We start from the raw sequence: 14,030 nt of genomic DNA on the forward strand, positions 1-14,030 counted from the left end.
ATTTTGTACTTTAAATGGTGAATTGCAGTGTGCAAAGTATATCTCAGTAAAGTTGTTAATTTTTTTAAAGAAATGATACTTTTTATTTATTTTTTATTTTTTATTTTTTTAATTTATTTTTTATTGGTGTTCAATTTACCAACATACAGAATAACCCCCAGTGCCCGTCACCCATTCACTCCTACCCCTGTCCTCCTCCCCTTCTACCACCCCTAGTTCGTTTCCCAGAGTTAGCAGTCTTTACGTTCTGTCTCCCTTTCTGATATTTCCCACACATTTCTTCTCCCTTCCCTTATATTCCCTTTCACTATTATTTATATTCCCCAAATGAATGAGAACATATAATGTTTGTCCTTCTCCGACTGACTTACTTCACTTAGCAAGAAATGATACTTCTTAAAAGACTATTCATTTATGTCTCTTTTCCTGAGGTTGATCACCTCAGGACACGTTTCTAGGCTGAGGAACAGCTTTTTATGAACTGAGTGAAATGACAATGTGAAAAATGGTGATTTTCCCTCACGTAGAGATCTGACTTGCAGATCCATGTGTAGCTACAATACTTGTACCTGTAACTACTTTGAACTTTGCTGAAAATTTTTTCTTTAGCTTGGAATCATTAAAATATATTTAAACAATACTAAAGTGACTGCCGGGGCAGCCCGGTGGCTCAGCCGAGCATCATGATCCTGGAGACCCAGGATCAAGTCCCACGTCGGGCTCCCTGCATGGAGCCTGCTTCTCCCTCTGCCTGTGTCTCTGCCTTTCTCTCTCTCTGTGTCTCTCATGATTAAATAAATAAAATCTTAAAAAAAAATAAATAAAGTGACTGTCGTTTTGTCTTCCTAATACTCCTTTCCCCTCCTTTAAGTAATAGCACCCCAACTTTCTCTTAAGGAAACATCCACCTCATTTTTAGTTCACGTGGTTTGAATATTGCTGACCCTACATAGGCCTCAGGCTCTATGAGTCAGGCCTGATTAATCAGCACATTTTATCCAGCGGCATGTTGGAGCTGCCTCATACCAGCTTATTCGAACCAACTGGTAAATTTTTAGGAATTTTGTGAGCACGTTGTTCAATGTGATCACTATTAAAATTTAAGTATATACATTTATAATTAAAGTATATTTAATATAGAGTCATTAGGCACTCAAAACTCACTTCCTAATTATTTGAATATATTTTATGATCATTTATGCTCTGGAGGTTACTTATATCTATCGAATCTACATGATTTAAGTGTGCCACTGTGCATCTCCTCCCAGCTCTGTATTCAATGACTTCCTGTTGGCAGCTTGAAATTGATCATTAGCAGTATTAATACCACACAACTATGTAAATGCTGTATATCATGGCTTCTCCTTTGCTGCAAGGAGATTGTTAATCATTTACCAGCTGTAGTGGGTTAAATAGTGCCACCCCTCCCAACCCCCACAACCCCCCACCCCTACCAAAGATGTTTGTTGTCCAAATGCCTGGTATTTGTGAGTATGATTTTGTTTGGGAAAAGGATCTTTGCAGCTGCGTTTAAGTTAAGGCTCTTGAGATGAGATCATCCTGGATTATCCCAGTGAGCCCTCAATACAATCATGTGTGTCCTTAGAAGAGGCAGAGGGAGTTTGACACAGATACACAGAGGAGACACACAGATAAGACAAGGAGTCAGGGAGATCAGAGAGATTGATTGAAGGGATCCAGCCACAAGCCAAGGAATGCCTGGAGCTACCAGAAGTTGGAAGAGGCAAGAAACAGAATCTCCCCTGGAGCCTCTAGAGGGAGCACAGCCCTGATGACGCATTGACTGGATCTCTGGTCTCTAAAAATATGAAAGAATATATTTCTGCGAGTAAGCCATCCTTCCTGTGGTAATTTGTGATGGCGGCCACAGAAAACTAACATACCCACACACCACTGGATTACTATTGTAAGGTCAGGGATGGACATGTCACCCTAGTTAGGACAATGGGAGGTCAGCTTCTATTGTCAAAGAAATCATCTCCTTCTACCAGGGTTTACTGAATGGTGCCGTTTTTGCCACCACATTGGCCTAAGAATGAAAACAACACAGAAAGTCATCAATTTGGGACCTAGGGAGAGACATTCTGGACAATGTTTGGAAGCTGGATCTAGTCTACTACTGGAATTCTCTATTACAGAAATTAATTTATTTCCTTTTTAACAAGTTCCAAACCAATGTACGCCTGTGAAGTTTAAGAGAACATTTGAAAGGGTTCATTTGCACAGATGGGGTTGTAAATACCTACAATGGCTATCATTTGATCAGTTACTATTGAAATCAGGCATAATAACAAAGATAATTAGGGAAACATATATCAGTGAACAATCTGAGATCTACCTGAATTTAATCATGTTGATTTGTCCCAGAAACAAATCAACGTGCAAACAAACATTTATTGCACCCAACCATGTTTAAAGCATTCTATTCAGCACAGATATCCATACATTTAAGAGCTTAGAACTTATTTGCCAGTAAGGAGTTTAGGATAGCTCACATTACTGAGATCACCAGCAGTACTAACTTTTCATTACAATAGTTCATATTTTTCTGGACAGTACTACATTCATATAGTTACATTATTTTTCCTAAAGAGAATTTATTTAATGCATGATTAAAATATTTTAAGTTCTTTATGAGATTACACTTAAATACATTCACAGATCATAAAAAAACTTGGCAAATTGAATGGTTTGAGGAAAATAGTCTTCTAGTGATTTTCTTTCTTTCTTTCTTTCTTTCTTTCTTTCTTTCTTTCTTTCTTTCTTTCTTTCTTTCTTTCTTTCTTTTTTAAGATTTTATTTATTTATTTGACAGAGAGAGAGAGAGAGAACAGGAGCCAGGGGGACAAGAAGAGGGAGAAGCAGACTCCCCACTGAGCAGGGAGCCCTATGCAGAGCTTAATCCAAGAATCCTGTGATCATAACCTGAGCCAAAGGCAGATGCTTAACCAACTGAGCCACCCAGGCACCCCTCTTCTCGTAATTTCCAATGATACTGTGCCTTTGGTAATTTTGTACTTCCTTTTTTTTTTTTTTGATAATTTTGTACTTCTTAGGAATTTTTATTTTCCATTATCTTAGTAATTTGTTAGCATCGATAGGAACATTTCTGAAAGGAGGGTGTCACAGGAAGTCCCAGAGATAGACATACTATGTTGAATATTTTTAAAATAAAAGGAAAATCCTTTAACATCTAGCATTTCAACCTGATTTTTTCAGCTTAGGAGATTTAAAATTAGTATTGCCCCATAATTCTATTTCTTTCCTATACCTTTCAAATAGCTTTTGTTTTGTTTTGTTTTGTTTTTTTGATGAGCACATTTTTCATTCTGGATGAATTTTCAGTCCACTTTTTTTTTTAATTTTGCGTTTTTTTTTTTTTTTTAAGGTTTTATTTACTTATTCATGAGAGACATAGAAAGAGAGAGAGAGAGGCAGAGACACAGGCAGAGGAAGAAGCAGGCTCCATGCAGGGAGCCTGACACGGGACTCGATTAGGGGACTCCAGGATCACACCCTGGGACGAAGGCAGGGGCTAAACCGCTGAGCCACCCAGGGAATGATTCCCCCCAGTCCACTTTTTAAGTCTAATTAAACTCACCTAAGTTTAACTCAGGTAGTATTTGGGGTTAGTTTCTTGTTTAAAAAAATTCTTTTCTTTTTTCTTTCTTTTCTTTTTTTTCTTTTCTTTTCTTTCTTTCTTTCTTTCTTTCTTTCTTTCTTTCTTTCTTTCTTTCTTTCTCTCTTCTTTCTTTTCTTTCTTTCTTTCTTTCTTTCTTTCTTTCTTTCTTTCTTTCTTTCTTTCTATTTATTTGTCTTGAGGCAGGAGGGAGAAGTGGGCCTTAGAGCCCATTACTAATAATGATGATTACATCAATAAACTAATGCCCACTTATCTTGATTTAAAATAGAATGAATCTTCAAATGCAAATATCCGAATATTATATTAATGTTTAGCACTTTATATTGGCGAATGGCATTACTTATTAAAGAAAGAATTGTTCTGAGTATTTTCAAGGCAAACAACAACCAAAACCATAAACTGCCAAACACATAAAGAACAAGCAAGCAAACCACACATATACAAGCACACACATGTGAGGCATAGGCAATAAGAGAGTTCACTAGGCCATACAGTGGATATTAATCAATCGATAATAAATCAAGTCTGTTCTCCTTCTAGTCTAGAACAATCCTCTTTGCTACAAAAAGTAGCCCTCAAAATCTTTTGGTTGATTACCATCATTATCAATATGGACTTCAAGGAAAATGTGAACAAAATAACCCAAAAAACTTAGCTTTCAGATTCCCCATTTTTATATCCCCACAAAAGCCTAACATAAAAACTGGGAACAAATCAAGTTCACCAAAGACAGGTAAACAGACCTAAAATAAGTGTTTAGGAAGTCACTTTCTATTAACAAAAGTAGCCTTTCAAAATTACTCTTTCTTGATAATGCTGGCTAAGGAGAACCCAAGCAAGTTAGGTTTTTTCCTAAGGCTACAAAGAAACTCACCACCAAAGTTGAAATACAAGGAACCGGAAAAAATCAGTGATTTGTTCCCTGATGGCAACTTTATGCCGGAGACACAAGAGTTTCTTTACACTAAATCGTTTTCTTCATGTGGAAAACACTGATAGAAATCTAGGTGAATGAATATAATTAAGTACTTATGTGGCTTCAACTCTAAACTGCTTTTTTTTTTCTTTTTCTTTTTCTTTTTTTTTAATCAAACACCTCAACATTTGCCCAGTAACCAGAAGAAAAGAACAGCCTTCTAAGAGTGAGGCCCTCAAGACATTTCCAAACTGCCTGGACAAAGGCTTGGAGTGACTACAATAGTGAACCATCCTGCCTTGGACCCGAATCTAGATTAATGACCTAATACATCTTTTCCAACTCTGACTGCCATGGTTTTATGAGCATCAAGAACTGGGTGTCTGCCATTGTCAACAAGTAGAACTTCTTCAGGGCTTGAACATCCATAGAAGCTCAAGTACCCCCCAAAACAGAGATCGCAGAGTCTCCCAGGGCTCTGGGTGTGACCTCTAGCTTTCACCTGTGACACAAACTACTCTTTGGCAGGATAGTCCTTAAAGGAAAGGAAGTGTGCCTGTACCCTCCTCTGTTATCTCCATTTAAGAACTCTGAGTCAGAGCAGGGCAGATCTCTGAGAAGCCAATTAAGCTTAGCTTAAGGGCCTGTCCTTTTCAGGGGCCCCTTCAGAAGTGCTGTACCTAATTTTGTATTTGCAATTTTGCATTCTTCTTAACAAAGAGTCCCCTTAATTGTATAAGCTATAGCTGCCCATCCCCCTCACCCCCACTCACTGCCCCCGCACCCAGTGCCATAATAGGAATCTGCCCCTGAGCTAGGTTGATTGCACCAAATCTTAGTTTGATAAAAGTGTAAAAATTAAACACAAACTCCTCTTCATCTTTTTTTTTTATAAGTTTATTTATTTATTTATTTATGATAGCCACACGGAGAGAAAGAGAGAGGCAGAGACACAGGCAGAGGGAGAAACAGGCTCCATGCACCAGGAGCCCAACGTGGGATTCGATCCCAGGTCTCCAGGATCGCACCCTGGGCCAAAGGCAGGCGCTAAACCGCTGTGCCACCCAGGGATCCCTCTTCATCTTTTATGCCATCCCACTCCTTACCCCACCTCTGGCAAGTCACGGTTAAAGTGACCTCTTAGAGTCTCGGGTCCTCAGTTGTCCTCTCAACTACAGCAGTGCTTCAAACACTGGTTGCATTTTAAATTTATTCTCCTTAACTCCACTTTAAAAGCATATTTCATTGTGGGTTAATTATTACAATGGCTTGTAGACTTGAAACGTCAGAAGAATTTCCATGAGTGGCCCCTCCTGGGTTAAGCAGCATCCCTGCTCCAATTTCAGTGAAGTTTTGTTTTCCAGTAAAGTTAATGGGTTTGGACTAGCCTTCTACACTTTTGTAACGGGGTTCTCCAGGGACCAAGCTGCAGAAACATGTATTTTTTCTGATTACAAAAGTAATGGCCTATCTATGTAAATATATATACACACACATATAAATAACTTAAAACATGGTAGTAATATATAACATTGAAAGTGAAAATCTTCCATAATCCCACACAGCTGAGAAAACCAGTTAACGTTTTTTTTTTTCAAGGCATATATTAAAATTTCATTTATTATTTTACAAAAGATGGGATTATAGTTCAACTTTGAAGCATGCTACTTTCCACCTAGCAATAGGTCTTAGACATCTTTCCATGCCGGTCTGACAAAAGTGATCTTTTTAAAATCTTCTTTTTAATGGCTCCATGGTATTGTACTGGATGGCCAAACCATACTATCTTTAACCAATTGCCTGTTAATGGACGTTTGGGTTCTTTCCAGTTTTCCCTCTACCAAATATTCTTGCAAACAGCATTTTACACTTACATCTTTGAGCCGTCGTAGGAGTATTTCTCTATGATGAATTCCCAGAAGGTGAATTATTATTGGGTCAGAGGGTATGAGCATTTCATTTTTAACAGCTCTTGCCAAATTGCCCTCCAATAATTTTATACCGATTTACACCTTCAACCACACTGTAAGAAGGAGCCTGTTTCCCCATCCCCCTTAGCAACACTAAAACCATGCAATTTAGGGATGTCTGATGTGAGTTAGGAGTTAAGAGGTTCAGCCTGTGGAGTTTTTTGCCTTTGTGAAAAGCTAACAAAGACATCAAAAGTCTCCCCCTTTCCTTGGTGAACCCCCTGCTCCGAGTGAGCCAATACCCAGACAGACATCTAGCTAATGTGAGAGGTAAAAATTCTAACACCTAATGCTTGTATCTAGCTGGATTTTGTCAGAGATAATTTGAGTGTATAAGCAAATGTGTTAGTTATAGAATACTTAATAACTTAATTATTCAAGAAATATAAATCGGTCCTGACCTTAGCACTGCTGTTTTAGTGTAAACAACACATTTAATCTTAGAGCATCAGTATGTTTACATGTGCAAAGTTCCTTGATTTCATCTTTACGTTTATTGGTGCAGAGTAATTTGAAAAATCTATTTTTTAAAGATAGTGAAAGGTGGCTTTGATTCAGCCAATTAAAGAAGAGCAAGTTTTGCCAATATCCAGGTTTCAGGAACTTGTTTTGAGGATTGCTATGGTTTACAACCCTCAGAATTAGGATCATTGGGTATCAGACAGGAAAAAACCTTTAGGGGTTATCCAGTCAAAAGATTTTGAAACTCTGCTCCACAAAGCCTTGGGGTTGCTTCAGGGAGACAGAAGGGGTTGGTGGAAGATGAGGCAGCCCATGGTTAAAGGTTCATGGTATTCCAAACCTAATTGCACCACAAGACCCTGCTTTGATCTGCTTCATATGGTGAGTTATATAGTATGCTATCTGAAGCAAGTTGATCTCTTATTTTCCTCTTCTGTAAAACAGAGACGATAATGGTGTCTATTTAAGAGTAGTGAGAATTAAATCAAGTAATACTATACATGTATAGGGCTTAGCCCAGTGCCCCGCACATGCCAACGACTCAAGAAATGTTTGCTAATCTATTATTTAAGATTTTCCTTTGAAAAAGGATTCCGTTGCTTACGTTTCAAAATGACCTGTTTGCTTTTGCATCTATAAAATAAAGTGATTACTTTGAATGGAGTAGTTTTAGTTTCGATTTCTTTTCTGCTTCCCCATCCAATGATCTTACTCTCAGATTCCAGGACACTTTCTGGAGATGCTGAGGGTTCTGAGGGTAACTGGCCTCCCACGCACCAGGTGGCACCACTTGAAGCCCAGCTGGCTGAAATCATGGCTCCTCTATCTGCCTTGCTCTTGATTTATGAAAGAAATATGACCTTGTGAAGAAAAGCTTTCCTTGCCCAGTGGGAGAAGTCCCCCCACCCTCTCCACCCCAGGCTCACCCTGGGAATTGAACATGAAAGCTGCAAAATGTTAGAATCATTACCTAGTTGCCATCTCTTCCATGATTATGAGGACAATTGAAAGGAGTTCAGAAATGGACACTCAAACCCTCTAAAACTGGCTGAATTTTCTATTCTTGGCCAGACACTTTTAAAAGGAAGAACTCACCCAACATACACCCTTATCAATCCTTTTCTTAGGAAAGCTTTGTGTTTGTCTTTGTGTTAGGGGAAGTTTTCAAGTTTTCCTAATGAATCACAGACGTGAGGCAGGAGGGGGAGAGCTTCAAGCATTTTCCTTTCTGAATGTCTAACATGAGACCAAAAATCAGGGAGTGAGGAGCAAAACCTTATAAACTGTGTATCTTTTCTATCCAAGAACTCTTTCCATGCCAGTTGCTGCTGCTGTCTGAGAGCCAGACTTGGGTTTGGGGAGGGGTTTCTCTGTGTCAAGGCCATTCAGGGTCTGTGGTAGACTTAGGAACAAGTAGACGTAAAAGCTATAGAATTAAGAGTTGAAAACAGCATTTAATGAAACCCCTCCCTCCAGACGCTCTTGATCAAAGTCTATCCTTGCACTAAGACAATTGATCTACAGTTGCATACATAAAATTTTGGCAACGCTCTGTCCTCATTGCTTTCAACAGAGGCTTTAGACCTCTGAGACTGGGCATTGTCCCAGAATTGAGATCCAGTTGCATTACGCATACCAGAAGACACACCACCACAGCCGAGGCCCGTGCAACCACTTTCTTTTAACCTTGCGTCTGTGAAAAATTACTTTCCAAAAAAATAAGTGAAACCCGATGTCTTCTCCGGGTGGTTATTCTTGCGCCTATGAAGTCAATAAAACTCTCCAGATTTATTAGACAGCCCTGCTGCGGAAGACAAGACCACTTCCTATTCCCTAGCAGAAATGTGTGCCTTTCCTTTCTGTAACCTTCTGACCACAGATTTTCATTCTGCCTGTTTCTTTTATTTTTCTCAGAAAACTGGTCAGAACTCTGTAAGATAAGTGGCTTGGCCTGCACTAAAATCCCAATTTCTGGCCTCCAAGAGTGACAAAATGAGCACATTTCAGGCTTTTCTAGCTTTTCTTGTTTACCTTCCATTTTCAAGAGGCCGTCTTCTCTTCACACCAGAAGTAGGAAAGTTTGGTCGGCTCTCCTGCCACCACATGAAGCATGAAATGTAGCACCTACCAATGAGTTAGACTCCTGTGAGAGCCTACCAAGCAGAGGCTGATGACCATGAAGATGACCATTGGATTCAGTTCCATCTAATACCACAGTATTTATTGAGCTCCTACTGTACACACGAGGGCTTTCCTGCCTATGAAGATACAAAGATATAGAGGATGATGTGCCTCCTTTTGAGGGGGAAATAAACATGTCAACGAGTAAAGAGTCTTAGTGTGAGAGATTCTGCAATAAACAGAATGTTGTGGGATGCAAAAACTAGAATGTGGAAAGGTACTGGAAGGCTTCTCAGAGAGGAGGAGTCTTGGACTCTGTGTTTAAAGATGACTAGGTGTTCATCAGGTGAACTTGGGGAGGGCCATCCCAAGCAGAGGGACCAACGAGCACCGAGAATCAGAGGTGTGAAATAGCAGGGCATATTTGTGACCTAAGGAGTTCTGTGTATTAGGAATTGAAGACCAAAATGTTGAAGGCAACATGTGTTATTCCATAAATGTGGGTGTATTTTGTGGTGATGAGGAGCTACTGGATGGGTTATAGGCTTGGAGTAATTGTGGTAGCGGGAGTGAGGAGCTGGGGGACAAGTGACCAGGTGCTATCCCAGGGAGACATGAAGACAGCCTAGACTGGGCCAGTCTGAGTAAAGAGGATGATTCAGAGCCAGAGCAAAGAGGAAGACCTGAAAAGGAAATAGGGCAGTGAAGACTCTCACTCCAGAATGGCTTCTAAGCAGCTGTAGTCCATTATTTAAGAGGGCAAATCACCTCCAAAATGCTTTTATTTATTTATTTTTAAAGATTTTATGCATTCATCCATGAGAGACACACACACACAGGCAGAGACACAGGCAGAGGGAGCAGCAGGCTCCCCGTGGGGACCCTGACATGGGGCTTGATCCCAGGACCCCGGGATCATGACCTGAGCCAAAGGCAGATGCTTCACCACTGAGTCACCCAAGCGCCCCTCCAAGATGCTTTTAATTTTAAGCTTCTGATGCACTAAGTCTTTCTTTCCTACCTATTTCCAGAAATGGTTTGAGGTAAGATATGATTTTGTACCCAGAGCCAGGGCCATCCTGTATGATTGTGTGGCCTTTGGCCAATCTAGGAGTTATTGAGGAGCATTTGTAGGACGTTATCCCTGGGTGCAGTCATTCTGAATATCATTAAAATAAATTTATACCAGCGCTATCTTGACTAGTTTCAGTTTTGATTATCCTCATGTTAATATGCCATATATCTTAACTTAACTGGCATTTCCTTGGATGATAACTTCCAGTTCAATTACTCATATTTTCAGATGTTAAGAGACAAGGCACTCTTGCCTACATCACTCATCTGACAAAGGAAAGATGAAGTGCAGCATTTTGGGAGTCCGATATCTCTTGGTTTGTTCCCCATCAACTTGGGCAAGGCACCTAAGCTTCGTTTCTCCAATTGCTTACTGGAACAACATTAATACCTACCGCATGGTTTTGGGGTAAGCATTAGAGCTAATGACTAGAAAGTTCTTGGTACACAGTAAGTGACAGGTTCATCGTACTCTCTATGTGTCATGACTGCTTGACAGTAGTGTCTCATTGCCATCTTCCAGTTTTACAAAAAAGATCACTTAAGCTCTTTTATTTTTTGAGGGTAAGATTTATTTATCATTATATTCCCAGTCTTCAGAACAGTCTGCTTCAAAGCTTGTGTCTTGCTAATAGGGATTAAATAATGACTTGTCCAAAGTCAAACATCTCATAAATAGCATGATCAAGATTCAGATCTATGTCTACATGATTCTAAGCCCCATGCACTTTTAATGATCTCCCAAGTTCTTTTTTTTTCCCCCCTTTTTCTCCAAAAGAAAATAACGTGGATGAAGTGCTGCTTTTTGCCTTCTTTTATTCCTGGTTTTTAAATTATTTAATTATCATAAGTTGGGGGTCTTTGTGTAAGCAGTTTCCATCTATATCACTTAAAGGTCAATTTCAGAGTATTTCTACATGGAGTCAAGCTCTTGACTGATCATCCTCCTTCTTGAGCCCTAGTTCCAGGGGCTTTCTTGGTGAGGTTTATCTACCAGAGTCTTCTATTTTTTTAAACACATAAAACTTTATTGAGTGTTGAAAATGTCACAGGGGATCAGAGTCTTCTGAAGGCACTTCAGCTTTAGTGTCTCCAAGCTCAACCTCATCAATCAGAATGTACCTCTCCTTTCTCCCACTTCCATTCTCCAAAAGCCCTGCTTCCCCTAGAGCCTGATAGATGGCATTTTTATCGACCCAGACACATTAAAAATGTTGAATTCAGGGGTGCCTGAATTCAGCCCAGTAGGTTAAGCGTCTGCCTTCAGCTCAGGCTATGATCCCAGAGTCCCAGGAGCAAGCCCCACATGGGGCTCTCTACTCAGTGAGAAGTCTGCTTCTCCCTCTGCCCTTCACCCTGCTTGTGCTCTCTTTCACTCGCTCTTGCTCTCAAAGAAATCAATAAAATCTTAAAAAGAAAAAAAAAAAGATGCTGGTGAACCTGGGTGGCTCAGTGGTTGAGCATCTATCTTAGGCTCAGGTCGTGACTCGGGGTCCTGGGATCCAGTCCCACATCAGGCTCTCTGTAGGGAGTCTGTTTCTCCCTCTGCCTGTGTCTCTGCCTCTCTCATGAATAAATAAATAAAATCTTTAAAAAAAGAGAGAGAGATACTGAATTCAGTCTTTATTCCTACCATTTTCCTTATCCAACTGGTCACCAAGCTTTATTGTTTCCACCCCAAATAAAAAAGGTCTTCAAATCTGGTTTTTCTTTTTCACCTCAGCTGCTACTCTTTTTTTTTTTTTTTAATTTTATTTATTTATGAGAGACACACACAGAGAGAGAGAGAGAGAGAGAGGCAGAGACACAGGCAGAGGGAGAAGCAGGCTCCATGCAGGGAGCCCGACGTGGGACTCTATCCCAGGTCTCCAGGATCAGGCCCTGGGCTGAAGGTGACGCTAAACCGCTGAGCCACCCAGGCTGTCCTCAGCTGCTACTCTTAATCAGTACTTCACCCTCATTTGCCTGAGGAGTGAGGAGCATTCTAGTTGACCTTCTTACCTTCCCTCACCAGGCTTTTGATGGCAAAATTCTCTTCCTATGACACAAGCAGATCAGACGCTCTCCTGCTCTAAGACCTTTGGCAGTGCTCCTTCACCTCCGGTGTAAGAGGCTATGCTCCTGACTACGTAATAGTATATTTAAAACCAAGACCAGTCAGATTTTCCCGCCACTCTCCTCATGTGTCCTTGGTTTTAGGTGTACTACACACTCCTTATTCCCCAAACACCCAACGCATGTTAGGACTTTGTGCCTCTCTTCCAGCTGCTTCTTCTGCCTATAATGACCTTCTCCTCCTTTTTGCTCTTGAAAATTTCTGCTCATTCCATCAGGATCCATCCAACATCACATCCAAGGTGAGGCCCTCTCAACCTCTCCATGTGACTCAAGGAAAGTTCATGACTTCTCCCCTGCTTTCATCCTAGCACTGCCATCACTTTTATTTTAAAAGTGTTTTTTTTTTTTTTTTTTTTTTTTTAGTTCTTTATGTATTAATGGTCCATGGAGTCTCAAGGTCAACGGCTACTTAATCCATTAATATAGCCCCAATCCCAACACTAAGGTAGTTCAGTTTTTTTCTTTTCTTTTAAAAATTTACTTATTTATGAGACAGAGACAGAGAGAGAAAGAGTGCACGTGGATGTAGGGGGCGGGGCAGAGCAAGAGACTTGCAGCAGACTCCTCACTGAGTGCAGAGTGCATGGTGGGGCTCGATCTCAGGACCCTCAAGATCATGGCCTGAGCAGAAACCACAAGTGGGACACTTATCCAATAGAGCCACCCAGACACCTTAGCTTTTTTCTATTTAAGGAAAAAGGACACATAGCTTTTTTGAAAATTAAGTGAATAACAATTTAAGTGGTAGGAGGGAAGTAAATCATATAGAAGATGGGATAATATCAGATGTTTGGAATTTGGGTCTAGCCTGTAGCAGGTCCTGAATAAATGTGAGTTAATCCATGAACAAATCTATTTTTTTGAGTTTCTCTATTCTTTTTGCTTTTTATTAATTTTTAAAGATTTTAAGTCCAGTATAGTTAACATACAGTGTTATGTTAGTTTCAGGTGCACACTATAGTGATTCAGCAACTCCATACATTACCTGGTGCTCATCTTGATAAGTGTATGAACAAATGTATTTTATAAATACTTGACTTCACTCCGGGCACAGCCTTGTTTAATAGCAATGGTAAAGAATAGCTATGAAGGAGCATATTGGTCTCAGGATCATATGAAATCAGAGATCCATTAAACTTAGGTGACCCCTAACAGTGGAGTCTCTTCAGACTTGGATGCTTTCTTACCCTGTCAGGGGTCACGCTCACCACAGGGCTGTTTTAAAACCCTGCTCGGAGTTCTGTTGATGTCTTTGTTTAAAAGTGATTTCCAAGCAGCCAGAGGACCAGCCTTTTCTCGCAGTTGTGCAAGGCTCTTAGCTCTGGAACTTCTGCCTTTGTTTCCATCTTTATGTGTCAGACATGGAGATGAGCTGTCACTTTGCTGTTGCAGGGGCAAACCCTAATGTAAACAGCTGTAATCCTAAACTCATCTCATAAGAGGTTATGCAATTTACAGATCTTTCTTGAACGGTATTCCATGCTATAGTGAACATGTTTTAAAGAAAGACAGCTCTTACTGGATGGAAAGGCAGGGACTCTAGGTTCTAGATCCAACACTCGAGTATTCACTTAAACACTAGCCCTCTCCTCTATACCAGAAATGGTAAAGTTCACAAATTTGGAGCACCTAGACCAGATCTGGACCACAAAAGCACATTGTTTACCCCTTACAGTGTTTGAATGAGGTGACAATTGGGAGATTT

General features: G+C 40.2%; 1 protein-coding gene and 1 long non-coding RNA gene across 9 annotated transcripts in view; one reads left to right on the plus strand and one right to left on the minus strand.

Annotated features, from left to right (window-relative positions):
• The window catches only part of LOC144322220 (uncharacterized), a 48,837-nt gene extending 41,162 nt beyond the window's left edge, over positions 1-7,675 (plus strand). For both annotated transcript variants that reach the window (XR_013387803.1, XR_013387802.1), the window contains one exon: positions 4,777-7,675. This is a non-coding gene — a long non-coding RNA (uncharacterized LOC144322220). The remainder of the gene's footprint in view (positions 1-4,776) is intronic.
• The window catches only part of NFIB (nuclear factor I B), a 444,693-nt gene that overhangs the window by 277,771 nt on the left and 152,892 nt on the right, over positions 1-14,030 (minus strand). The window lies entirely within an intron of this gene.

Source organism: Canis aureus, chromosome 10, assembly GCF_053574225.1.
Source record: "Canis aureus isolate CA01 chromosome 10, VMU_Caureus_v.1.0, whole genome shotgun sequence".
Classification (NCBI taxonomy): domain Eukaryota; kingdom Metazoa; phylum Chordata; class Mammalia; order Carnivora; family Canidae; genus Canis; species Canis aureus.